Below are 560 nucleotides of genomic sequence, written 5' to 3'. Positions count from 1 at the left end.
TGTCTTCTTTGGGGAAATGTCTGTTTTAGTCTTCTGCCCATTTTTGATTGGATGGTTTTTCTGATTTTGAGTTGCATGAGCTTCTTCTATATTTTAGAGATTAAGTTTTTGTCAGCTATCTCATTTACAATTATTTTATCCCAATCTGAGGATTATCTTTCATCTTCTTTATGGTTTCCTTTGCTGTGCAAAAGCATTTAAGTTTAATCATGATCCATTTGTTTAGTTCTGTTTTTATTTCCATTACTCTAGGAGGTAGGTCAAAGATTTTTCTATGGCTGTGTCAAAGAGTGTTCTAAGTTTTCCTCTAAGAAAATTTTTATAATTTCTGGCATTACATTTAAGTCTCTTTCCATTGTGAATTTATTTTTGTGTATTGTGTTAGGAAGTGTTCTAATTTCTTTTTTTTAATTTTTAAAAATTATTATTATTATTTTTACTTTGCAATATTGTATTGGTTTTGCCATACATGTACACCTATCCTACTCAAACTCTTCCAGAAAATTGCAGAGGAAGGTAAACTTCCAAACTCATTCTATGAGGCCATCATCACCCTTATA

At 30.4% G+C, this 560-nt stretch overlaps 1 protein-coding gene across 1 annotated transcript in view; it reads right to left on the bottom strand.

The window, feature by feature from the left end:
- Positions 1-560, bottom strand: part of GUCY1A2 (guanylate cyclase 1, soluble, alpha 2) — a gene marked incomplete at its 5' end in the record, with an annotated part of 203,267 nt that overhangs the window by 150,836 nt on the left and 51,871 nt on the right. The window lies entirely within an intron of this gene.

This window comes from Bison bison, unplaced genomic scaffold (assembly GCF_000754665.1).
Source record: "Bison bison bison isolate TAMUID 2011002044 unplaced genomic scaffold, Bison_UMD1.0 scf7180017864485, whole genome shotgun sequence".
Lineage (NCBI taxonomy): Eukaryota > Metazoa > Chordata > Mammalia > Artiodactyla > Bovidae > Bison > Bison bison.
This window is presented reverse-complemented; position numbering and strand designations above follow the sequence as displayed.